This window comes from Apium graveolens, chromosome 4, assembly GCF_009905375.1.
Source record: "Apium graveolens cultivar Ventura chromosome 4, ASM990537v1, whole genome shotgun sequence".
Classification (NCBI taxonomy): Eukaryota; Viridiplantae; Streptophyta; class Magnoliopsida; order Apiales; family Apiaceae; genus Apium; species Apium graveolens.
The window spans coordinates 138,620,548-138,648,198 of NC_133650.1; the positions used below are offsets into that span (position 1 = coordinate 138,620,548).

The following is a 27,651-nucleotide window of genomic DNA, read 5'->3' on the forward strand; positions in this document are numbered from 1 at the left end:
TATACAATGCTGGAAGCCCCAACCATCTACTGTGAGGTGATTGAGGAGATTTGGACAACTGCAGAGTTCAACTCCACATATATGACTATTGCCTTCTCTCTCAAAGGTAAGGATTATTGCATTAACTATGATGATATACAGTCTTGCTTTAAGTTGCCTGAGAATAATGCCATAATACCACACACTGATAAAGATATATCTGCTATGTTAGATTCCATAGGTTATGCTTTTGATTCTGCTAGTTTAGGTAGCATTAGAAGGAAAGGCCTTAGGAAAGAATGGAGTTTTCTTGGAGATGCCTTTATTAAGGTTTTCTCTGGGAAGATTAGCAATTTTGATGCCATAACTTCATCTCTTGTTAATATGCTTTATATGCTAGTTTCTGATAGGTACTTTAATTTTAGCAACTGTGTCATGCTAGAATTAGGTTCCAGATTAGGTAACAAAGCTAATAGACCACATAACATCTACTATGCTAGATTCTTTATGTTATTGGCTAACCATGTTGCTGAAGGATTGGTTATATCAAATGAGAATAATAAACTCAAATGTTGGGCACAAGAGAAAAGGGTCCTTGCAGACCTTTTGAGAATGAACCTCAACAGCCAGGTGCCATTGGTATATTTGCCAATCATGAATGCACCACAGGTAAGTGAGGTAAACACTTCTATAACTCCTACTATTTCCAACCCCATTGTTTCTTTGCCTTCTAGTGTGGCCATGGAATCTGTGTCTTTGTCCAAACAGGTTCCTACCAAAGCCACCAAAACTAAAGTTTCAAAACTCAAGTCAAAGAAAACTACCTTTGTTGTTTCTCAAAAGACAACAGTTGTAACAACTACCATAAACCCTGAAGGGAGTGAACAGGGTGTGAGTGGTGAGGGGAGGGGTGAACATCAAGAAACCCCCCAAGATAAGGTGGGAGAGGTGAGTGGTACCCAAGCCAGCCAAGCCACAGTCTCTCAAAAGACTGTGGTGGTTCAAAAGGAGTCTAACACATCCCTAGTCTCTCAAAAGACTGTGGTGGTTCAAAAGGAGTCTAACACATCCCTAGTTGCATCCTCCCAAAAGGGTGTAACTATTGAAAATAGTCCCCAACCAGGGACACAGACCAAAAGAGGGAGGGACACATAAGCCACACATTCACCAATTAAAGCCTTTTCAAGGAAGAAGAAGGCCAAGACCCTAGTTTCCACACAAGGGGCACACACAGCACAAATACATCCACCTGTATCTGTGCCTTCACAAATTCAGCTTGATGTGATTCCAACAAATGTGGAGTCACAGCCCCATTCTCTCATAATAGAAACACACCAATCATCAAACTCTCCATCACCCTCTCTGGATGTGGATATGATATTCACATCAATTCCTGATTCTCCCTCATTAAAACTCAGGGAGGAGCCCCACTCAAAACCTGATGATCATCATCTTTTAGATGATTTGTTGGATCATCAGCCAATTCTTTCAGATACGGTTGAAGAATCTGTGTCACCTCACTTAAAATCAATTCACACAGATTCAACAATTATGTCACTTTCTATATTTACATATTTTCCTTCTTCAACGGATATCTCTCATCCGTTGACAAGTGGTTGTTCTTCAACGGATAAGCTAAACAGCAGTTATCCGTTGATACCATCAGTTTCCACTTCAACGGATACTCCCTATCCGTTGATGGTCTCTACACACTTAACAAAAACAATTCCAACTGTAGAGGACATGGTTACTGTACAATCACTTTTAGGTTTGAGGGAAGGGAGTGATCTTTTGAGTGAGAGGCTGGGTTGCTCCCAGGCAAAAGGAAAGGTTGAGAGTCACCATATGCATGCTATTTCTTCCAGCATGGCAAAAGTGAGTGAGGGGAGTGCCACCTTAGAAGGTGAGGGTGAGGGTGTGAGGGTGTGTGTGAGCCAGGGGGAGCCCCTGATGCAATAACATAGAGAAAATGAGAGAAAGGCAGGTACAGAAGCTATAAGGGTGGATCCAGCCATTGCTAGTGAGTCAATGAAAGTGGATGATGCAGAAAAGGAAAGACAATTTCAGTAACATTACAAAGCTGTAATTGATAACATTTCCTTGGATGCTGACACTTTTACTCATCCTGTTTTAGCCTATCAATTATTGGCTGCTCAGGGCAATGTGGAGGCAGAATAAACTTTAAACATTGTGCACACTTCAGAATCTCTTCTCAGAGACAAAGCTGCTGTTAACAGGCTGCCTTCTCCAGCTGGTGAGCCATCTGAAGAATTTGGAGTAAATTCTAATGATGATGACTCTGATTCTTTGAATGAGAGCATGAACTTAGGGGGAGTAGCAGGCCCAAGTTCTGTTCCAGATCTTCCTGAATGGGCATGGGCAAAATCATCAACACCAGGAGAGTTTGGTGTCACTTTGGTTAGACAAGTCATGACAATTCAGAAGGCCCTTCAGGAGACTACAGATGCTGGTACCAAGGCAATTCTTCAAGCTCATCTGGAATCTCTGCATCTCTTGCAGTTGTAGCACTTCAGACAGAATCTAAGTATGGATGAGCTCAAGCAGGACATTGCTGATCTGAAATCCTACAATGCTGAGAAGTTGGATTCAGTCATACCTTATGGTACTATGCAAGATTTGTTGGGGAGACTGAGGAAAGAATCTGATGCTGACAAGAGACTGGCCAAATTAGAATCCAGAGTTCAGATCATTGAAGACTCTATGGTCACCATCCTTCAGAATCAACAAACTTAAACAAATCTACTCATGCAGCTGGCAAAAGCATAAGGCTTGACCCCTACCCTTGATGATAACAAAAAGGGGGTGAAATAAAGGGGAAGGGGAAGGAGAGCCATCAACAACAGTTCAAATATCTCAAGTGCTAGTTCCTTCCATCACCACTTCTCCAATTATTCAAATCAAAGGAAAGCTTGATGGAATTGATCTAATCCAGATAGCAGCAGCTGAATTGCAAGTCAAAGAGCAAAGGAAGAAGATTGATGAAAAGATGCAACAAATTTTTGGTTCTACAACTTCTCAATCACAATCTGTGAAGCATAGCACAAAAGTGGAATCAATTATTATGGAGCTCAAGCCAGTAGGGAGGAATAAGGTTGGAGAGACTTCTTCCAAGGATCTGAAACCTATGGTTCTCAAGCCCAACAACAGATCCATTAAGGACTCTACAAAGAATACTCTGAAAGAAGTGGATTTTCCTCTTCCAAAGGCTGATGAGGACAAGCTTTTGGGTAGAAGTATCACAAAGCTCAAAGAGACCATGGATGTGGCTGTAAGGAGGAACATGGCTATTATCTTCAGAGAGGGAAAGAGCATATGTGTGATACAAGGACATCCCAAATTCTCAATAGCCAAGAGGGAAGAAACCAGAAGGTTAAAGGAAGAAGCCAAACAGCTAAAGGCTGACAAAAGAGCACAAGCAAAGCTTAAAAAACAGCTAAAGTCAAGTCAGGCTGAAGAACAGAAAGAAATGAAAGACAAAAATGAAGATGAAGCTATGGGGGACATGGTTGATACTGATATGGAAGAGAGTAGTAAGGAAAGAGAAGAATGGCAGAAAGGGAACAGAACAAAGGCCAATGCAAAGAGAAAGATGGTAGATGAGACTGAAGAAACCCAATCAAAATCCAAACCACTACCTTCTATTCCTAAACCCATTGTGCCTGACCCCTTCATGAACATTCATGGTGAAACAATCATTCCTAAGGAGGAACCAATTAATTGGGACACCATCAAATTGCCCACCTTCTTAACCTCTTCTCCACCATCAAAGAAGCAGAAAAGAAGAATCAAATCAACACCCTCTAAAGCCTGAATCAAATTCACACAGAAGCCTAAGCCTAAGACTTAAGCCTCTAAGGATGATTATGTTCACATCTGTGACATAAAAGAATTTTCAGACATTGAACTCTATCTGGATGAGCTGGAGGAAGTAAGGGGAATAGCTGCCTACAGACAGCTACCAGAAAGACTAGTGTTCAAATACAAAGGAAGTGGGGAAAGAACTTGGCCTCTTTACAGAATTCTGAATGAAGGCTACTCTACCTTGATTAGATTCTACTCAGCCATACAAAGGGATTCTGGCTTTACCAGGACTGCCAAGACTGAGATTCTCAACAATATTGCCAACATAAGGAAAACTTGGAGGGAGCCCAATGCCTTGCCTAGAACATTACTCATTCAAGAAAGAGGAATTACAGTTCACAATTCACCTCATCTATTGATGGAGTTCAGAGACAACAAAGGAGTCAGAAGATTCTTCAGAATTGAAGATCAGCTCAAGATTGCCAGTAATGAAACTCTCAAGGATATGCAATCTAAGTTGGACATCAATGAAGAAGATGAAGCTGAATTCTACAGACAACTTCAACTTCAAATAGAGGAGAATGACAGGAGGCTAGGAAAGAAAACAAGGAATCAAAGGAAAAGAAACTAATCTGCTCAGGCTAAAGGAGCACCCTTGCAAACAATGTAATTCTTCAATTCCATCTCAGCATACACATTTCTGTAGCACTTTTGAATTTCTGCTTTATTACAGTTTATATATTTGTCAAGTGTTTTGTTATCATCAAGCTAAACCCAAATTTATGCCTACAGTTCTAAGTAGACATAAATAGGGGGAGATTGTTAGGAATATGTGTATTAGTTTGATGATAAGTTAAACAAAACACTTAAGTAGAAATCTAGTGTTTGTAGCCTCAACGGATAAGACCATCTTGGCTATCCGTTGAAGGAGTAGCTTTACTTAGCAATAAGTTTAGTATTGTAGCACATTTCATTCTCTGGATTCAAGTTGTAATTCTTAGATGTTGTAGGAAATTATCAGTCATGTTGACTACTAGTGGATATGCAAATAGGAGGGCTAATTGTAAATATTTCATGCCTTGTAATTTTGTATAAGTGAAGAAGTATCAACTGATATTGAAGACCTTCAACGGATAAGAAACAAAGCTTCAACGGATGTCTCTAATGCTTCAACGGATAATATCCATCAACGGATGAGTGCTTCAACGGATAAAGACTTCAATTGATAATGCATCAACGGATAAAACTTTAACGGATAAAGCCTCAACGGATAAGGCATCAACGGATGAAAGCTTCAACGGATGCTTAGTTCATTAGCAGTTGATAGTGACAATTCACAAGCTGACAGAGGCACATGGGTTGACAGAGACAAACTGGAATGTGGAAGCCTCTAGGAGGAATCAAGAAAATGCAGCATTTCCATTCTGATGTAAACAAGGAAGTATTCAAAGATCTACAGCCAAGTCTAAATTGCATTTGATAGAGAAATGAAGAAGAAACATGTGAAGAATCTTTTTAATTGTATTTTACAGTTTTGTCTTCACTTATAAACTTGGTGATATAAAAACCAAGTAGCAGCTAGTAATTAGATAAGAATTTTCCTGAGCTGTTTAGAAATATCCAGAAAGAAAATCATCTAGTTTGTACTAGGAAGCAGCTGTGATTTAATTCTTTGAATCACAGATTTTCTGAAATAACACATCTCTGGTGGAACAACAAATCCACCAGAAAAGTTTTTAAGTTCTTTGTGTTCTTTACATTTGTGTTTGTATATATATATGTCTGTATTAGCTTCAAGCAATTCACACACATTTGTTCACCAAAAGACTTAGCCTTAGAAACTACTCAAAACTTGAAAAAGTTTTGAGATTTACATTCAACCCCCCTTCTGTAAATCTCATTGTTAGTCCACTGGGAATAACACAAACCTAAGATTTAGTTGTATGATAGTCTAAATCTGTATTTTGTATTGTATTACTTGAGTCTGTAAAAATGTTAAAGATCATATTGGAGTATTTTTATGTGAACAGTCGCAAGCCTAAGAATAAACTCTGGAAGAAGATCAATAAGATCGTGCCTCAGAGAAAAGGTGAAGAATCTTGGAGTTGAATAAATATGTTTTAGGAAAAATGTTCTAAGTCAAGATATGTACAAGTCACGGATCAAGTCATATAGAGAAGTCATTCGAGAATTCCAGAATTACTTATCGAGAAGTCCAAATTGACTTATAGAGAAGTCCCAGAGATATCGACAAGTCAAATGAAGATATGAAGATTGGAGATATCGACAAGTCAATCTCTTATTAGAGATCTCAGAGATATCTACAAGTCAAAATGTATATAGAGATCTCTAAGATATCAACAAGTCATTTTGCATATAGAATACTCAAAGATATCGACAAGTAAAAATGAAGATAAGAATATTGGAGATATCGACAAGTCAATTTCTCATTAGAAATTTCAGAGATATCGACAAGTCAAAATGCTTATAGAGATCTCAGAGATATCGACAAGTCATTTCTACATGCAGAGTTTTGGAGACCTCAACAAGCCAAGTTCACTTATAGAGAACTCAGAGGTCTCGATAAGCCATTATACTTATCGAGAGGTCATATCTCTATACAACTAACTGGAGATCTCGATATGAACCTCAAGTACAGAATGTAGACCATTTAAATATTCAAGATTATCAATCAACAAACGATCTTAACACTTAGATTGAAAAGTCTACAAAAGCATCCTGAAGAGTGCAAGATCAAAGGCCAAGATTAACTGATAAAGGAAAGTCACAGACCTCCATAATTTGAAAAGATTCACTAAGCCAGATTTGGAATGCTTTAGATATAACTTAAAGTAGGGTTTAATACATCTTATTGCATGTTGTGTAAACCTGTATTTACTAATCTATAAATTAAACATTAGTCCTTTGTTTTAGGAGTAACAAATAGATCTAGATTTTCTTGTAACTCTCTCGAGATAGAAGCTTAGTTCTTTACTTAAAAAAGAACCCAGAAATTTGTTGCAAGACGTACTTAATTTTAATACAAAGTTAAGTCAGTTTTGAAAATACTGTGTTTGTCGTGCATACTTCATTATTTCTGTTAAACACAATATCTCTACAAAGTAATCTGCCTTGTTCACCATTCAAAATAGTTTGAAAAAGGCTAAAATATCCAAAACACATTCACCACCCCTTGTGTTGTATTCAATATCTAACATTATAGAAAAAACATCTCATTTGCCTCTGTTTGCAATGTTGTGAAGAAGAAAAATGTTTCTTTTCCTTGTTGTCGAGATTGAAGTCATGTTTTAGAAATTTCTGCGAAGGTTTTGTGTATCTAGTTGCGTAAATATGTCATAAATTTCTCTAAGTGTTCGGAAAAAATTTATTTATATTTTTTGTTTTGTCCATTTGTTCTACTTTTGGCGGTTTGTCATCTGTAATGGTTAAAAGTTGTTAAGTAGTCATATTTTTCTACAAGTATATGGTTTTTTGAATTAAAAAAGCTGAGTAAGAATTTAATAGCAAAAATGTAAAGAAGAGTTTTCACTACTGAAGATAATGTTATTGAATAATTTAAATGAAAATCTAGATGGGAGCCTCATATCGACCCCTTTACATCTAAATTGAGTTTTTGAGTGAGATGGAGAGTTATCTTCAATGATTAGCGAGGTTTCACTAGTAAAACTTTCTTAAGAGCATGGCGTTCTATGTGTTCTTCACTGGGTCACCATTGAGATGAGACAATTCATATGTGCTTGCACTCACAACCTTTAAAATTTTATATGGACCTTCTCACGAGGCCTTGAACTTTCCCGTTATTATTGGCTGTGAGGCTGCTGCCTCCCTTAACACCATGATTTTAAGTTGAAACCCTCGATTCTTGACCTTTTGATTGAAGTATCTAGTAGTCTTCGCCTGTTGTGTCTGGACACGGAGGTTTGCCTCATTGCGAGTCTCTTCGAGTAGATCTTTATGGAACTTGAGTCCTGTTGCGTAAAATACTGATGTGCAAGTGTACGCAATCACAAATAAGTAATATAGTAGTGAAAACCAGAGTTCATTTTTAAAGGACTATATATTTTTGTAAATCGCAAATAATATCAAACAACTAGGTTATAGAACACAAGAACTAATTTTGGGTATTTTCTAACTAAACTAATTATTTAAAGCTAAGTTAACAAATTAATACTATACTAGCAAAGAGATATGGATAATTTCAGATACGAAAAGATGAGTCAAGATAATTACTCCCACTTAATATGTTAATGTCGGTAATAAAGCAATGTAATATTATAGCAAGATCACAACTCACTAGCTAGAATTCAATGGTTGTACTTACTAGCTAGAATTCAATGGTTGTAGGTTCCTCTCAAAATCACTACGGTATAATTCCTATAAAATAAACTAACATATGTTTATGCCAATTTATTCTTCATAATTTAATTAAGCACCAATTCACAGAGTTATGCATGGTCACAATATATGTTTATCCTGTAACAATATTACAATCAAAAGATATAAGCATGCACCATTCAAGTATTGTGTCAATTAACTATAACCCTCTTAGTATTATAATTAACTCGTTAATCTACAAGAGTTGATCAGACAATAGCAAGTATGTATCATAATATCCATTTGAATGAATAAATTGCGAACTGCATATAGTAGTTCTTGTGAAAATACCAACAATCCCATACTAGGGTTCCATAAAAATCCTAACTAATATAAATTTTGTTCATAATTAAAATATCAAAATAATCTCAAGATAACCAACATAAATTCATAGGAAGAGATAAAAAAAGATTAGAGAAAATAAAGCCAGTTGAATGCCTTCAATGCCTGAATTCTTCTCTATTGATGGATTTTTCTCATCCTCCTTGTGCGGCTATTTGTCTCTTATCTATCTTCTCTATATGAGGTCTGGTCTCTCCAATCTAATAATATAATAATAGTCTTTTTAATAAATTAAAGCAAATGCAAGGAGATTTTCCAATTAGAATTGAATTCCAGGAAATGAAATTCGTGGTTGACTTTTGGGTTCTGATTCTGGGATGATTCGGCTGGAATATTAATTCAAGACCAATTCTGAATCAAAGATCTTCTCATAAGCTTTCCGTAGGCTGTTGAATCGTCAGAATAGGACTTCTAGAACTCCAAATATGGCCCAAACAGTGTACATTGCGCAGCTGGCCCATAAAATCCGATTTTTAATCTAATTAAACTCAGAATCTGATTTTTTTAACTACAAGCCTTCCTTTATTATATCTCCTTGATAACGATAATAAAATATTAATATTCATTAATATTAAGATAAAATGCATGCTCATCAAGTCCCTCAATGCTGAAGATTTTATAGAATGTTTCCACTCGCGGGGAAAATAAAGAGACCTCGATTAGAATTGGTGCTTCAACCCCATATGCCATTTTAAAATATGTTTCTCCTATCGAAGTTCGTGGGGTTATCATGTACTTCCATACGACGTTGGGAAGCTCATCCACCCAATAGTGAGGGATCTCTGCAATCCACTTTTTCAGGCCTTGAAGTATTGTTTTGTTTGTAACTTCCACTTGCCCATTGGCTTGGGGATACGCTATTGAGGCTTTCAAGTGCTGGATGTGAAGTTCCTTCATAGTAGATTCAAACTTTTCCCCCACGAACTAGGTGTTATTGTCTGTGACAATAATTCATGGTATTTCAAATCAGGACATTATAAACTCCATAACAAATTTGATCATGTCGCTCTCCCTGATCTTTTACAATGGTTTTGCTTCTGCCCACTTTGTGGCATAATCGATTGTGGCAACAATATATTGTGCTTGGCCGTTGACCGAGGAAACGGTCCAACGATATCAATTCCCCACTTAAAGAAGGGACATGAGTTAATCATCGACATTAGAGGTGTCGTGGGTTTATGAGACACACGTGAGTGTAACTGACACGCTCAGTATTTATGAACATACTCTTCGAAATCTTTTCTCGTTGTCGGCCAGTAGAAATCTTGCCTCATTATTATGAAATCCAGGTTTTTCCCTCATAGGTGGTAACCACATATTCCTATGTGGACCTCGACCACCATGGCCAAGGAAGCCTCCTAAGGATCGAGGCAACGAATGAGAGGTACTATGACGGCCCTTCGATAAAGGATTTGATCATTAACACAATAATTTTGGTCTTTAATTCAAGAGACCTTGCTTCGCTCTTTGAGTCTGGATTTTGTTATGAAAAATGAAATCAAGGAAGGGTTTCCGCTAATCCTCTAGTGTCGATACCTCGTGTACTTTAGGTATGTCAATAAATGGGGAGTCACTACAAGAAAATAGTCAATAGACATCACCCATTTAACATCAGTTGCATTGGTGACCAATATTAAATGGATCTTTTACATCGGTTTTATAAGAATTGATGTTAAATTAATTTTTAGACATCAGTTTTACTTAAAACCGATGTCTTAACTGTCTTTTAAAAAAGATAAAAAAAACACGTTTTTCTCTCTTTCCACCAATTTCCTCACTTTCTTAATACTTTTACCCCATTTATTTTTCATTCCCTTCTTCAGACAATTTTATTTCCTCCCGCTTCTTCATCTCTGCACCAACAGCTTTCATTCCACTCTTTCTCTTCTCACAATCTCACACTACTTATCAAAATCTCACCTCTCAAGAACCCTAATTTGAACCTAAATTGAAACCCAAAACTCCAAACCCCTGATTCAAACCCTAACTTTTAAACCCCCAATGTCGAAACCTAATGAGTTCGAACCGTTTATTTTTCTTTTAATTAAAACACTCAACTTTTGTAGAAAAAGCTTTAGCGAGGTCGATTGTAATGTTATCTCCCTTTAATCTTCTTAAATTAGTAAGTATTTTTCAAATCTTGTTTCAAAAATTAAAATTTTGGGTTTTAATGATTGAACCTGTTTTACAGATTAGTTGATTCTGACACTGAGCGATTAGACCCGACTAGAGCTGTTTAGGATTAATTCTGGGGTTGTGTCCAAACCGCAATTTACTCTATATTTGGTGGTCGTGGGGTGTCTGACTTTTTTTTACTAGTAAACATATAAATTGTACATTGCCTGTTTGATAAAAGTCCCCAAAGAATTTTCATGTCGTTTATATTATTCTTCATTGCTGAATAGAAGTTGATATCATTCTATACATGTGTTTTCTCATTGTTGTCTCACTTTTGGATTTATTACGATGTGGGCACTAAAGGAGTCGCTCAAAGTTTCATAAAGGATTGGTTGAAATGATATTCCTCGTGCTCCCACTTCTTCGAAGGAGCAGGACTTGGCAAAGACAAACAAGGGGATCAGATGTCATGTTCAGGTGAAGAACAAGCAGGACACCGCTGGTAATTTTACTTCCTCATATGTGTGTATGTGTGTTGGATTGGAGAAGGTTAATCCAATATAGAACCGCATACATTTAATTTATATATTTTTTTATTGTGCCGTTATGATGAATTCATGCTAATATTGTACTCATGATCCTAATAGGCGGAGTTCCAGGAATTGGTAAAACCCAACTGGGGTATGAATTATTATCATTCTTTTTGGTCTCTCTTGATATAAAACTTCACTGTAGTTAATGTTTAAGACTTTCCAGGATTTAACTTGCAATTGATGTCCAAATACCACATGAGCATGCTGGCCTTGCAGCCAAGGCAATATACATAGGTAAGGTAAGTTTTGTTGAGATCTATTAACTAATTCATGTAATATGTATTTTCTTCATGATATCCATTATTTTTATCGGCATACTTAGATACAGAGGGAAGCTTCATGGTGGAGCGTGTTTTGCCTTGATAAATTATCTCGGTAAATTCGTCAAAGAGCACAATTAAGTAAGTTACTTATATTTTTCTTGAAACATTATTTAAGTTATGGTTTTTGATTTAGGGGCAACTAATCACTGATATATCTACATGACTGGAAAGCCTGTTGCAAGTGGCCTTGTAGTGGTCAAGGACTTGGCATCTAGAAAAATCAGAATGGAAATGATCAATGAGGTTAATAAGAGATTAATTAAAGAGCAACTTTTTAGTTGTTTGACATTAGAGTTTTGCCATTTCATTTTCTCATACCCAACTTTTCATACTCTATGTTTCTAACTTCCTAATTCCCTGATCTTTATGTCCTTCCTACTCCATTCTCATTATACTGTGATTTAAAACACAGTCATATATTATTTGTTTATGAACTGTAACAGTATCTCTAAAACTAGATCAATATCATTAAATCATGTACCAGGGACCTTCTCTATAGTCCATCTCGAAGTTGCAGTACCTAACACATATGCAATCAAATAACATTAACTCAAGTTCTTAACGCAGATAATGTTGAGGCATTATGCTAGTACCACTGAATTTTTCTTTTATTAGGGGTATAGTAGGCCACTGCTGCTGAAATTTCTGTTCATTTTGGCTTAAACATGAATTTTAATTTTATTTCTGCATTTCCTTCATGATTATTATACATTCAGGTACGCACTGTGAGAGTGGAGAAGCGCCTTAATGAGTTTGTGAATAGATTGAACAAGACAAAAGTGGAAAGGACACCTGATTTGAAAGGTATGCTTCTAGTCTATTTTCTATATCAGATGAAAATTTCTTTTGGCATGTATGTTCAAGGAATGGAGAGGTTCTAGAATCTTCATAAGGTTATATTAAATTTATACGTGTTGCTTACTTCTTCTGTTGTTTTCCATTTGTAACTTTTCTTTTACAAGTTGGTTACCTGTGAAATATTTATGTTGTATCTTAAATCTCAGCTGAGCGTGAGGCGGTTAATGCAGCAGAACGAGCAGAAAGGAAACTGCAGCTGAGAGATAAGGTGAGTCTATTATTTTAATTGAAAGATAGGTGTGATGTACTGTCTCCCATCCTTTTAATAATTGAAGCAGTCATTCTGACATGTCATGTTATGTACAAAATCTATGTGTTTTGAACTACTATCTATGCATGTTCTAATTTTATTTCATTCATTTCCTTCAAATTGTTTTCACAGAAACGAAGGGAGGAGATAGAGAGTCTTGAAAAGGAGAGACAGGCAGAGGTTAGGAGCTACAAGAATTTGATGGTCGCTAACGGATGACATCTAACAAAGAGATTGCTTCAACCCAGAAGTCCTTGCTAGAACTCGAAGATGATTTCATGTAAACCCGGAGAAATTTTAATATTTCCTATTTGTATGGCATTCTTGCAGTTTCTGGGAACTTTCCAAAGGGAAAAAAGAAGTGAGAAGAAAGTAAGAAATGAGATATTCATACCGAGGGAACAGAGAAGGGAAGGGGGGTGTTTTACTAGTATTAATATGTTGGTGTGATATGTAACTGTTACCCTTGAACCTCTTAATAAGTTCTTAACGCAGATAAGTTTGATAATGATAATCAAAGTTTTGGTTTTTTATATGTGATTGATTCTGCTTGTTTTTCTTTTTGATATTTTTGGTGCATATATATGTGTATATATAATAATTAAATATGTAATCACAGACATCGGTTACTCACTGATGTCTTAGTACGTTTAATACATCATTTCCATCTATAGAAGCATTGTTGCATATGTTAACTGACATCGTTTTTTGTTTTTTACATCGATTACCAAATGATGTCTGAGTATGTGTTTAACCCATCGGTTACTAACTGATGTCTTAGTATGCATAATATATCGGTTTTTAGTTAGGAACGATGTGTTATGTACTCTTTCACATCAGTCTGAAACCGATGTAAAAAACAGAGACTTTTCTCTACACCCACCTAGACATCGGTTTTTAAAATTTTTTACATCGGTCCAGAACCGATGTCTATTGACGTTTTTCCAGTAGTGAGTCTAGCTCGTTCATGTATACTGGTTCATAGAAAGGGATAACATTTGACGAGGCCAACTTTGCCATCGAGTCTGCCCAGTTATTTTCACTTGGATCTACATTGATGATCTTCCATGTTGTGAACATTTTCAATAGTTCTCGAGCCTTATGAAGATATGACATCATTTTATCATTGTGCGCTTTAAACTCCCCTGTTATCCGTTTTACCACCAGTTAGGAGTAGGCTATAATATCTACGATTTTGACTTCCACACCTATTGCTAGCTTCAACTCGGATATCAAAGCCTCATATTTTGCCACATGATTTGTAACCAGGAATTTGAATTTTACTGTCTGTTGGATTTTGAATCCTCTTGAGCTGAATAGAATAACGTCGGCCTCACCCGAGTCAGCTATTGAGGATCCATCGACAAAAAGAGCCTATGGCCTCGTCGGCTCCATCTCACTAGTGAAAGTGGTTTTGGAGAATTAGCATTCTGCAACAAAGTCTCAAAGTACTTGGACTTTGACAGCTATGCGAGGTCGATATTCAATATGGAATTGGCTAAATTTAATTTTCCATGCTTCCAATCTTCCAGTCATGTTGGGTTTGTGAAGTATCAATTTCAACAGTTGATTAGTCATGACCGATATCTCTCAACCCAGGAAGTAGTGACATAGTTTCCTGCTAGCTATAACGAGGGAGTACACAAGCTTTTCCACTTGAGGATATTTTATCTCGACATCTCACAAAGCATGACTAATGTAATAAACTGAAGAGTCTGATGATTCTCATATTTCACAAGGACGGCTGCTACCGTGTTGTCGCAAGCTGAGAGGTATATCTTGAGGGTTTCTCGAGGGAGAGGTGTAGTCAGTATAAGAGGATTCATGAGAATGTCTTTAAGGCCTTGAAATCTTATCTAACATTCTTCATTTTAATCCAACTTGGATGACCTGGATGCATTTTTGATAACATTAAAGAATGTTAGGCAAGGGTTTGACGATTGAGGTAAAAATCACCACAAGGCAGCTATAAAGCCCGTTAGTTTTTGTGATTCACTGATAGTTTTTGTCATGTCCTGTCCATGTTCAGAATGGCATTGATTGTGGATGGATATGCTTCAATTCCTCGTTGAGTGATAAGGAAACCAAGAAATTTTCCTAATGTGAGTCCAAATGAACATTTGGACAGGTTTAACCGCATCACATGGAGTCTCACATTGGTGAAGGTTTCTCAGAGATCATCCACATGCTTTATGGCTTTACAAGATTTTATTATCATGTCATCGATGTAGACTTGCATGTTTCGATCGATTTGTGCGCCGAAGATCGTATCCATTTTTTGCTGAAATGTTGCACCAACATTAGTGAGACCAAATGGCATATTTTTAAAGTTGCAGACTCCCTAATGAGTGATGAATGCTATCTTTTTAAAATCTTTGACATCCATTTTGATTTAGTTGTAACTTGAGAATGCGTCCATAAATGAAAGTTACTCGTGGTCTGCGGTAAAATCTATCAATTGTCAATATTGGGGAGAGGATAAAACGTTACTCTTCTTGACCAAAACTATATTGGATATCCATGTCGGAAATTTAACCTGTTCAATAAATGAGGCTTCAACTAGCTTTTCTATCTCAATGTCGATGGCTGCTTTATTTTTCAGAAAAGACTCGTCATTTTTGACAAACCACATGTGCATTTTCTTTGATATGAAGCGAGTGCCTTGCTATGATTTCTGAGATTCTCGGCATATTAGTCGGTTTCCATGCAAAAATATCGGAGAACTCTCGTACCAAATTTATGATATCTTGTCGAATAGGGTCCTCGGACTTTTTTTATTCTCGTTGTTTTCTCTTTATCGCCTAGGAATACTTCGATATCAGAATTTTCTTCCATAGGTGAGTATGTGAGATCTCTTTGTGTGTCGGTGATGTCACGAGGATCCATATGAATGACCTAAATGGTGTCGAGAGTTTTTTGCTTCGTTGGAATAGCAGTAGTCAAATAACATTGCCTCACCATCGCATGGTCACCTGTTACCTCTCTAATACAAATTATATAGGAAACTCCATTTTTAAACGAGTGATAGATGTTATTTCTTTAAAGGCTGCTATTTTTGTTCGTCCCAGGATAGCGTTATAGCTTGAAGCCGCACTGACAACATGAAATTTAATGATTTTCCATATTTGGCATGGCATGGATCTAAACAGGATCGGGAGATTAAAAATACCCATAACTTCGACCTCATTTCTCGTGAATCCGTAGAGTGAATTTTGAATGTTCTCCAGTCTTCTTTCTTCTAGGTCCATGCGATAAAAGGCATGGTGATACAATATGTCAATGGAGCTTCCATTATCGACAAGGATTTTATTAATTATGTTCGTGCTAACTTTGGTTGTTATCACTAACGCGTCTTGATGATCTTCTAGCAACCCTGGACGATAATCCTCATCAGAGAATGATATGGCAGTCGAAGGATTATGTCTAGGCTGCTTTGCTATTTCTGGATTAATATTGAGAACCTCCCTTACATATGATTTTTTTTGCATTGTTTGATGTTCCACCAGAGGAATATCATCTGAATCTTGCATCGATTAAACGATCATCATCCCGATGACACTCGCTTGATCCGGCTTTTCTATGAAATGGACGAACTGTCCTCGCTTGATCCGGATTTCTATCAAATTACTAAGCTAACAGTATTGCTCTATAGTGTGACTTTTGTCCTTATGATAGTCACAATATCTTGTGCTTAGGGGACGTCCCGCTTTCATTGGTCTAGGAGGTCTATATTCAGGTTCAATTTTGAGAATTTCCAATATTATTGCTTTTTCTATGTTGAGTTTTGTGAATATTTTCCCTGTCGAGGTTGACAAGATCGATCTCGTTTATCAGAAGGTTGGAAATCTCGTTCCTTTTATCTAGACTTATAGCGAGTCATTTTGAGAATCTCGCTTAGGAGATTGAGGGCTATAGTCCCGGCGTCGTTCAAAAAGTCGAGATGTCGATTGTCGTGGAATCTAAATGCTACCCACGGCCACTTGAAGAGTGATTCAATATTCGACAAGTTGGAATGCTTCTTATAGTGATCGGGTTTTTTTAAAATTCTTCCAAGAGCGTCGTGTGTCGTTGTTTATTTATTCCTGTGGCGAGATAGTTAAAAACCAATTCTTTTACGAGATTAGGAACTTGAGCCATTCCTTCGCGAAATCAGTCTAAGAACTTGCGAAGAGATTCTTCATGACCTTGTCTAATCGTCATGAGCGAGGCTGTTATCTGCCCCTCTAAAATTACTAGAGAATCTCGATTAAAATTTAGCCTTTGAGAGTTTCCCATGAGTCTCGATAGAGCAAGAGGAGAGATTGTTATATCATTGGAGAGCTATCCCTTGGAGACATGTGGAGAAAAACTGGCATCATGTTATTTCTAAATGGCCACAAAAAGCCATTCTCCCATTGAAAGTGTTTGGGAATGCAGAGGGATCCTTGGAGCCATCGAAATGATTGAGTGCTGGGGTTTTTAAAGTTCTATCTATTATAGCATTTTCGATAGCTCTCATGAGTGGGATTTCTTTTGTCAGACCAAATTTAGATTGACTAATGATATTTTCTCGGAGGATTACCACTTCTTCCTGGTAAGCGCGTTATGGCATCAAGATCTATAGACTGAGAGTTTGTTGTTTGAAATGAATTATCATTAAAGAGTGCATTATTTTTTGAACGACGAGCTTATGAGTAAGTGGACTCTGCTGATACTTCGTCCTCGTATTGGTAATCCTCGTCGTACAAGGTGTCATCCTGGTAGATGTCCTGTGTGACATCGTCGCTAAAGAACAACGGTGTTGATGTTTTCTCATTTGTTCGAGCTATAATCGACGAATTTCTCTTTTTTTGTCCAAGCGATTTTATAATCGTCTGGACTCCTCATCGAGTAATGTCCATTGTTCATCATCGACAACACTCTCTCCAAACTCAGCTTCTCGTTGAGCTTTTAGGTATTGAATTCTGTCCAGGTGTAGCAGTATGTCGCTTAAGAGGATTTTCCCTCCAGATGTAGTAGTTACTCTTAGTCTTGTGTCGCGTTTGGGTCGACGATATCCAGTAACTGGCTCGGAGATTGCCGGCCTTTTTTATCGACTCTTGTTGGTTAAATCTTTTTGAGGAAATAAACAACGAGGGCGTAGAAACGAGGGGCCTGTCATTCATGGTCTCCTTTTTGCGAGACTTTACCTGTCGATTTATCGTTGATAACTTGATTTGTCTTTTCCCCCTCCCTGCAGAATATTGTTTGTTGGGTGAATGATTAATTAATGAGCACTTTCTTGCGCCAAACGATGAGTTTGTTATTATCGGATACTAATTAAAAGATAATCAATGAATATGTAACCCGAAATGATCAAAGATAATCTATGAACTTATAAATAGGTCATTCTCTCTTATTTAATCTCTGGTTATCCAACCACCTTTTAGGTAAAGGGGTACAAGGTATTTATAGGGAAGCACTTATTGGGCTTTCCTATTTTATTACATTTGGGCACATATTCTGTTTTCTATCTAATTCTTGTTACAATGTACTTTATCTTTTATTTAGGTTTCATTGCCCAACATGAAGTCAATATTTTGAGTTGCCAACCATTAATGTATTTTTTAAAGACTAAAAATGATACGAAAAAGATAAATTTTAAAATATAATATTTTTTTTATTATATGGCAAAGTTGGGTGATGCTCGAATACCGCTAGCTAGCAAAGAGCACCCAACCACTATAAATTGTAAATTGTAACGTTGGATCAAGCTGGCTGCTAGCGCATGCCTATTGGTGAATTAACATGTGCGAGTAAAGAATAATTAGAAGATGCTAGGCTAGCGGACTGAAAGAAAGAAAGATTCCAAATAATAAATTGCATACTTTTGTTATTCCGATGCTTTTTTTTTTGTAAAACGCAGCTTGCATTTGGGAACAACTACCTGCATCGTCCACGCGTAGAGATATCTCTATTCTCAACGCAGATGAGGAAAATGAGTATCAGATAATTGGCCTAAAAGCAAAGTTTATAAAAAAAAGAATCCAGACGTTACATAGTGCTTTCTGATACTTTAGCATATAATTGCGGGTTGCACTATGGGAGCGTCAGAGTTGACATACATTATACCCTGATGCAGCTTTACAGCCATGTAAGGGTAAAAGAATAACATACAAGTTAGCTAGGTAATTTTCATTACTAGAAAACTACAGTACTTTCCATTGTCTTTCGTTTTTATATTTAACTTGTTTATTGTTATCGCCCACGCTATATGCATTTAACCTTCGTCCATGACTAAAATGTTTAATTCTACTATAGTCATGTGAGTCAGTGTAATTATTCATTTCCATTGACATCAACAAGATACTCTTTTGTATTTGCAGTACACCAGATCTTTAAAATTCCACGCACAGCAACAAAGTTTCACTACACTACAAGAAATATGACCATTTGTGACGGAAAACTTGCGACGGAAAAAAATGTGCGCAATTGACCCAATTGCGACGATTTGCAGTGTAAAAATTCCGTCGCAAATGGGCATATTCCTTGTAGTGGTATGACTCTTCATACATAAAATAATATACTGCAACATTTAGTTTTGTGTTTTTCTATCATTCCATTATGTCTTAAAAAGTATGAAATTATACTCGTTTAAAATCTTATTAAGTTTAGAAAACTATAAAATTTAATTAGTATTGTTCACATAATTTTTTAATAGCTTAGATATCGTGCGATGCACGGATTTTTGTAATATTATATAATTTTTTTACTATAGACTGAATTACAATCTTTAAGATGCGAAATTTATTTATTTAATAATAATTATACATCTATGCATATATATAGAAAAATCTAACGTCCATGTTTAATTCCTAATACAAGGATCATATAACAACAAAAATTTATAATAAGATCCCTGTTATGTGTTATATAATAAGAATCAATCAATCGATCAATCAAACATACTCGGTATATACAGTTTAGAGCTGGCAGCGGTACTCAATCAAACATACTCGGTATATAGAGTTTAGAGCTGAAAGGGGTAAGATGTACGCATACAATGTCCCTACTCCGAAGAACAGATAGACTGTTTCCGTAAAATCCTCCGGCTTAGGGCAATAAATATGTAGTGTGTATGTATATATATATATATATAAGTGTGCGCACGCGCCAAGCAATACTTGAACTCATGGTTATATTCACATAAGACTTATCCACAAAAATAAAGATAACAGTCATCTCAACTCAAAATTAAGTCTGATTCGTTTGACGTGCCGAGTTGGTACACCGAGTTGCCACCGTTTGGACGAGCTGATACCATCATGAGATTTTCCTTCATCTGTAGTTCCTATAACCGCCATTGCCTGCCTGAAACCATCATCGGAGAGTTTAAGTCGCCATCGTTGAATGAAGATTGCCGAGTGGAACTTTAAAACCTTGATTTGAGGCTTAAAATCGAGAAAGAGATCAATGAAACAACACTATTAAGTTCTAGAATCATCAAATTAGAACAAAAGATGAGTGTTTCGAATGAGGCGATTTTTGGGTTTGTCGATTTGGTAATTTTCGAAATAAAAACTTTAACTAAATCATATTATTAAAAACTTAAAATAAATAAATTTTATAGCTTAAAATTACCGATTTTCATTTGATTTTAATTCTGCTCTATCCTTGAATTCTCTAAATCCGATTTTGACGATTTTACATCCCATGTGAAGCTCACAAAATGAAATTTAATTCAATGATGGTTTAAAAATTTTGTCCAAAATATATTATCCAGAATTTGAAAAAAAAATATTATGACTTTTTTATTATTATTTTATTCAGTTTACAATACCTACTTCTTTTTGGTTTAAATAATTAAAAGTGTAGGATATTCAATTCAATTTAGAATACCTATTTATCGTTAGTTATTGAATATTGTTTTATTTTTATTCAACAGCTATGATCAATTTATTTAAAGATTTAGCGACTCAGATTAAATTGGTAATACATGAATCATAACAACCAAAATTTTGGATAAAATATCATGTTATATAATGACATAATGTTGTGTCAGAGTAAAAATATAAATAAAAAATTTGAACTATTAAATGTTAATTGTGGTAAGTCATGTCATTCTACTGTCCAAGGCCGAATGCTCACTAACGGGCACAGGCATCGTATCTTTCCCAATGTCATCTCAATGGCTGCATTTGTATCATTTGAAGTTGTTAACGGTAGCCATATATATGAATGAGTGTTACTTTCTCAAGGATCGGGCTTGTACTTTGTTTAAACCTGCATTTGAAAGTTTTTCAATATAAACTTCGATCGCCACCTATTTCAAGATTATGGTGTTTCACAAGGGTCTGGGATCGCACCCTACCTATACATATCTTGAGATGCGTTCTTGTGTATATAGATACTACATATATACTGCCATACATCATATATGAATATCTCCACTAAAGCTACACACATGCCTATAGTTCTGGCCATTAAGATTTTATATGCTTGGTTGTTGATACTGCTAGCTAGTGCTTCCATGTGTAATGTAAGAGATATGATGTAAATGAAGATTCTTCCATAATTTATCTACTTAAAACGATTAGCATGTTACTAAATATTATTAATTAATTAGAGAATTGTATAATGCTACATATATATATATGATCAGTTTTCTCATTAAAGTTATAATAATCACACTGTTGATATTATTAGTACTAATCCCCGTTTTATAAAAAATAAATATGCTTACTAACAAAAGTTGGTGGATGTAATTAGGGGTAGTTGCTATTCTATTAAATTAATATACTGCAGCAGCAACAGTAACAGCAACTTAGGTGCGTACTCGAAAACCTCTCTAAACGATGCCCTAACTTCTAATATAAGAAATTTGTCACAAAATGATATTTTAACATAAAAAAGATTATTTTTTCAAAAAAAAAACATAAAAAAGATTATTGGAATTGAAATATAATATGATGTCATAAATCAGTAAAATTTATTATTTTATATATAATATTTTTAAAGAATCAATTAAAATAGTGTTGTACGTACTCTAAACATCTTTTTCGTCAAGTGAATAACATGTAATATATTATAAAAATCAGTGCATCGCACCTAGCTAAGCTAGTAAAAAATTACATGCATAATACTACTTAATTTTTATAGTTTTCGAAACTTAATAAGATTTTAAAGGAGTATAATGTCATACTTATTAAGAAACGACAGCAAAAACAAAAAGCAAAAACAAAAAACTAAATGTTGTAGACATTATTTTATGTATGAAGAGTCATATTGAAACATTGTTGCCGTTACAATTAGTGGATGAAGACTTTTGTTGAAATAGTATGTAATATATCCAACGGGTAGAGCACAACAAGATTAAGTTATTTTAGCTAATTAGTTTTGAATGCCTAATTAAAAAGGATCGGAGTACATGCTGTACAGGGAATTGAGAGATATGGGTCCTGAAAAACAGACTACTAAAAAAAATGACACCGAAAAGAGTCTCCACGAAATAATAGACTACTCATTTGAAAACCTGACAAGGTATTTTATTGGTAACAACACCATCCTTTTGCGTTCGAGACGGAATTGCAGTTCAAAACTTTTCAGAATATGGGTTTTATTACCATTTATTTATATTGTCTGTCCAATTAAAATTTGAGAGCAGATTCCACTTCATGTTTCATGCAACTCTCAATCGTTATACTACATGTATACGTATATTATTAGCATCCGTAGACATATATAATAAGGTTATAAAACCTGAACAACTTATTTTAATTTTCTTCCGTATACAAATACTAGCATGATAACTTTTTTTTAAAAATCAACTAGCATGATAACTGGGTTATCATTTAAATTTTTATTACACAAGAAATTAAATGTTGGGAATATGATGGAAACTTGATGATTATATTAACAAAACAGCTTAGTACATTTAACTTGGTGAAAATTGTAACAACAGATGAACAATTATAGTCCCGACGGATGATTCAATATAGTCTCGACGGATGACTAATTGATATCCATCGGATGAGTAGCTTATGTAACAATAAGTCATGTAGCACATGTCTGCAAACATCTTGATATAGATTTCGTAGTAGCTTATGAGTCATGTAGACTGCTAGTAGATGTGCAGAATAGGTTGATTAAATGTAAATATAAGATGTCTTGTAATTCTGCACAAATGAAATGGAGTCAAGTGATAAATGACTACCCGACGGATGATTAACAAAGCTACCTGACGGATGATCAACAAGGCAACCCGGCGGATGACAAGCATGTACCCGACGAATGATCAATTCAAACATCTGTTGACAGTGACAACACTGTCACATGCATTGGGCGTTTGCAAAAGGAATTTGGAAGCCTGTTTAACAGGAAATGAAGAACAAAGAAGCATTACCATTTCCATGCAAGTTAAGAAATTTTTCAAAGACGCTGGAAAAAAGTAGTGAAGCGGCATTGAGTTTGACTTGATAGTTTTGTTTTATAATCTTGTCTTATTACCATGTAAACTTGGTGGTATAAAAACCAAGTGTAGCTAGTAGAACAAATAACTAAGCAAACACTTTTAGAAGAGAAATAGAAAAAATTGTAACTGTTAAGAATTTCTCTGTAGTTTGTTTGTTCACTTGTAAAAGTAGCTGTAAGACAATTGTTCTTCACAGAGTTCTTAAATCGATATATATATATATATATATATATATATATATATATATAAATATATATATATGGTGTATACTTTCAAATCCACCAGAAAGTTTTTAAAGGCTTGTGTTTTTAATTACATTGTGTTTTTGATTTATTTAACTCGTGATTCCGCACCTTGCAAATCAAAACACTTATATATATATAGTTTGAGTTAGAACATTTTGTAATCCAGAAAAAAAAAGTTTACTAGAATTACATTCGACCCCCCTTCTGTAATTCTTGTTACATTGTTAGGGACTAACAATTAGTATCAGAGCAAGCTCTTGAAGCACAAAGAGTTTAAAGATCACAACAAACAGCAAGATGAACAAGAAGGATGCTGGAGTCAAGATTCCTTTTCTGGACAAAGATAATTACCATCACTGGAAGGTAAAAATGCATCTTCATTTACTTTCTCAAGATGAGGCCTATATGGATTGCATAGAGAGAGGTCCTCATGTACCAATGAGAGCTGCAACTGGAAATGAGCCATCAGTTCCCAAGCCAAGGCATGAATGGTCAGATCCTGATATCGAACAAGTCAGGAAAGACAAGAAGGCCATGAATATTATGTTCAATGGATTTGATGGTGACATGTTTGATAAGATCATTAACTGCAAGACAGCCAAGGAAGTTTGGGATACCATTCAAATAATCAGTGATGGCACTGAACAAGTTAGAGAAAACAAGATGCAGTTACTAATTCAGCAATATGAGCATTTCCACTGTGAAGAAGGTGAAACTCTCACTGATATCTTTAGTAGATTTCAACAGCTACTAAATGCTCTGAAGCTGCATGGAAGAGTCTACCAAACCAAAGATTCTAACCTCAAATTCCTGAGATCCCTTCCAAAAGAATGGAAACCAATGACAGTCTCCTTGAGAAATTCACAAGAATACAAGGAATTCACACTAGAGAGACTGTATGGCATTCTAAAGACTTATGAGTTTAAAATAGAGCAAGATGAAAGAATGGAAAAAGGGAGGAAGAAAGGAGGGTCCATTACACTGGTTGCTGAGTTAGAAAAAGAGAAGGAGATGAAGATAGAAGTTGTTGAGTCTACTTCAAAGGTCTGTGAAAACAAGGGTAAGGGGCTGGTAGCAGAAAATGAAGATTCTTTGAGCCAAGATGATATGGATGATATTGATGAATATCTTGCATTTCTTTCCAGAAGATTTTCCAAGCTCAAGTTCAAGAAGAACTTTGGAGCAGCTAAGCCAAATAGAAACATGGTGGATAAATCAAAATTCAAGTGTTTCAAATGTGGCTTAGCAGGACACTTTTTAACTGAGTGTAGAAAGTCAGATTCCAGCAAGAAGAAGTTTGAGCCTGTGGATTATAAACAGAAGTATTTTGAGTTGCTCAAACAAAAGGAAAGGGCTTTTATTACACAAGAAAATGACTGGGCAGCAGATGGTCTGGATGAGGATGAAGATGTCAGCTATGTCAATCTAGCCCTAATGGCCAAGTCTGATAAAACAGAGACAAGTTATTTAAGTAATCAGGTAATCACCACTAACCTTGCACATTTATCTAAAGCTGAGTGTAATGATGCAATAAATGACATGTCTACAGAATTATATCATTTGCGTGTTACACTTAAGTCCCTCACTAAGGAAAATGCTAAAATCAAAGAAAATAGTTTGTTTTTAAGTGAGAGGAATAATGTGCTAGAGTCTCAGTTTATTGAATTTGAAAAATTGAGAATAGAATGTAAGATTGCTAAGGATGAATTAACTGAGTCCTTGAAGAAAGAAGAGATTTTGAAGAAGCAGTTTGAACAAGAACAGGAGGTGATTTAGGCATGGAAATCATCTAGAGATGTTAGATATATTTGATAATGTCATGGCTAATATGATTTATGTTTAGTTTTCAGATCTTACTTAAACAGGATAAATCAGTACTTACTGGAAGTCAGGACTTAAGGATATCAGTACTTATATTATCAGGAGATAATCATCAGAAGATGGATATCAGAACTTAAGTGCTGAAGTATGTTCAGATAAGGATAGTAGCTGATTAAAGGAAAAAAGATCGAGATAAACATAAGAAGAGATATGCATGAAGAAGGAGTTCCGTGAAGAATGGAATACTTGGAAGAAAAGATATCTGATCGATATATTTTAGGAAGCAGAATTATATTCCATATCAATTAGCGATTATCTTGTAACTGTGTAGTATATAAACACAGACATAGGGTTTACACTAAAAGTGTTATCATATTCGAGAAGATTATTCATTGTAACCCTAGCAGCTCTCGTGATATTTGTTCATCACTGAGAGGTAACAGTTACATACTGTAACAGAGTTTATTGTTTCAATAAAGTTTGTTTTCTGTTACATGAAATATTAAAAGTTCGATTTGATTGTATTTTTACACTGTATTCACCCCCTCTACAGTATGTGTGACCTAACAAGTGGTATAAGAGCCTATCTATTAACGCACATACAGTTAAAGATCCAAACACAATCATGTCTGACACAGAAACTCCAACTAAGCCTACCAAAACTGAAGAACCTCCAAAGACACAAATTCAAAGTCGGTATGAAACCATCAGAGTTCCCATACCGAGACCATCTGAATATGCCATATGGAAGGTGAGGATGACCATGTTTCTGGAAGCTACAGATCCAGAATATCTTGATAGAATCAAGGAAGGACCTCACAAACCAACCAAGCTCGCTGTTGCAGTTGCAGGTGAAGCAGCAAAGACCGTACCAAAAGAGAAGAGTGATTATACTGCTGAAGATATCGCATCAATTGCTAAGGATGCTAAGGTACGACACTTACTGCATAGTGCCATTGATAATGTAATGTCAAACAGGGTAATTAACTGTAAGACTGCTAAGGAGATATGGGATGCTCTGGAAATAAGGTGTCAGGGAACTGATACAATTAAGAAGAACAGGAAGATAATACTCACTCAAGAGTATGAACACTTTGACTCAAAGGCTAATGAGTCATTGACTGATTTATATGATAGATTTGTCAAACTCTTGAATGATCTGTCACTTGTTAATAAGGAGTATGATCTTGAAGATTCAAACCTTAAATTCCTATTAGCTCTTCCTGAATGTTGGGATTTGAAGGCAACAACAATAAGAGACAACTACAGTCTTGATGAAATAACTCTTGATGAAATTTATGGAATGCTCAAGACTCATGAACTTGAGATGGAACAAAGAAGCAAGAGGAAAGGAGGAAAGTCAAGGACAGTTGCTCTTAAGGCTGAAGAAGAATCCCCCAAGGCAGCTACCTCAAGGAAAGACAAGGGTAAAGCTCTTTTCACAAAGTCTGATACTGAGTCATCAAGTTGTGAAAGTGATGATGACTCAGATTCTGAAAGCTTGCCTAAGACTGATGCTGATGAGGAGATGATGAAGCTGTGTGCTCTTATGGTGAAAGGGATCACAAAGATTGCATACAGGAAGTTCAGGAAGGGAAAGAAGTTTTCCAGGAAAGGCACAAGTTCTGATAAGAAGAATTTCAGAAGATCTGAGGGCAGAGGAGGAAAGTCTGATAAAGGAGATTATACCAATGTCAAATGCTATAACTGTGGTGAGAAAGGCCACATATCTCCTGATTGTAAGAAAGTGAAGGGTGACAAAGGCAAGGCTCTTGTCACAAAGAAGAAAAGCTGGACAGACACCTCAGACTCTGAAAGTGAGGAGAACTATGCTTTGATGGCAAATACTGATAAAGAAAGTGCTGAGAGCAGTTCTGAAGCTGCTGAAACAAAGGTGCCTCAAACTACTTATGCTTTTCATACTGATGATATTAATGAGTTGAGAAGATATCTTAAAACCATGTTTGTTAGTTATAGAGATCAAACTTTAACATGTGAAAGATTAACTTCTGAAAATCTTGCTTTTAAGAAAAGAAATGATTTCTTAGAAAAAGAGTTAGTTATGTTCCATCAAACTCAGAAGGATAGAGATGATGCTTTTTATGTTAGGGATGAAGTGCTAAAAATGAATGAATCTCTAAAAACTGTGTTAGAAAAGGAAAGAGAGATTATCAGGACTTGGACTAACTCTGGCAGAACAACTCAAAATTTGCTAAGTAGTGAAAATTGGAAAGAGGGCTTAGGTTATGGAGAGGATAAGAATGATAAAGGAACTATAGAAATTAAGCCTGTTGTTAAGCAAAAGCCAAAGTTAAAACCTGTTAAGTTTGTAACTGTAAAGTCTGATAATGAGAAATCAAAAGTTAAAGAGGAATTAACTTCTGACAAACTAAAACAGGAAAAGACAGCTGAAGTAAACATAGGCTTAATGACTAAGAAGCAGCTTAAGCATAAGCTGAAAGATGTTAAGAATGCA

General features: G+C 35.7%; 1 long non-coding RNA gene and 1 pseudogene across 1 annotated transcript; both read left to right on the top strand.

The window, feature by feature from the left end:
* Window positions 1-11,656: 11,656 nt before the first annotated feature.
* Window positions 11,657-13,215, top strand: LOC141720255 (uncharacterized; annotated as a pseudogene).
* Window positions 13,216-15,171: 1,956 nt separating this feature from the next.
* On the top strand, window positions 15,172-18,864 carry LOC141716910 (uncharacterized). Its single transcript, XR_012573429.1, has 2 exons — window positions 15,172-15,582; window positions 18,565-18,864. It is a non-coding gene; the product is annotated as an uncharacterized LOC141716910 (long non-coding RNA).
* Window positions 18,865-27,651: the final 8,787 nt, after the last annotated feature.